The sequence below is a fragment of the Myotis davidii genome, unplaced genomic scaffold, assembly GCF_000327345.1.
Source record: "Myotis davidii unplaced genomic scaffold, ASM32734v1 scaffold1525, whole genome shotgun sequence".
In the NCBI taxonomy this organism is placed as follows: Eukaryota; Metazoa; Chordata; class Mammalia; order Chiroptera; family Vespertilionidae; genus Myotis; species Myotis davidii.
The window spans coordinates 1,437,553-1,437,928 of record NW_006296279.1 but is presented as its reverse complement, the minus strand read 5'-3'; the positions used below and the strand labels follow the sequence as shown (position 1 = coordinate 1,437,928).

Genomic DNA, 376 nt, shown 5'->3' with positions numbered 1-376 from the left:
CCTCGCGGCGGGCCGGGCGGGTCCCGGCTTGGCCTCGGGGACCCCAGTGTTGTTTGCAACAAGTGGGAGCGCCTGCGCCCTGCTCCCCGCTAGGGTAGATGCGCGGTGGGCATCAGCCCTCCTCCAGCCCCAGGCCTCGTGGCCCCTGCAGCTGATAATGATAGGGATAATTACATCTTGTTTTGGTGGCCGCCTGACTTTAAAGTATGCTTTCACCGACATAGGGGCTTCTCGCTCCACTCTGTTTCTCTCCCGTCTCACCACCTCCCGCGACTTTAACGATCGCTTTCCAGTTCTTTGTCTCTTTCTTGCCTGTCCTGAGCCAGCTTTCCCCCCAAACCAGCTCTTCCTTCTGACTCCTACGGCGACTAGTGAA

At 59.3% G+C, this 376-nt stretch overlaps 1 protein-coding gene across 2 annotated transcripts in view; it reads left to right on the top strand.

Moving 5' to 3' along the window:
• TMEM206 (transmembrane protein 206) overlaps positions 1 to 376 on the top strand; it is a 33,290-nt gene that overhangs the window by 481 nt on the left and 32,433 nt on the right. The gene's annotated exons all lie outside the window — the stretch shown is intronic.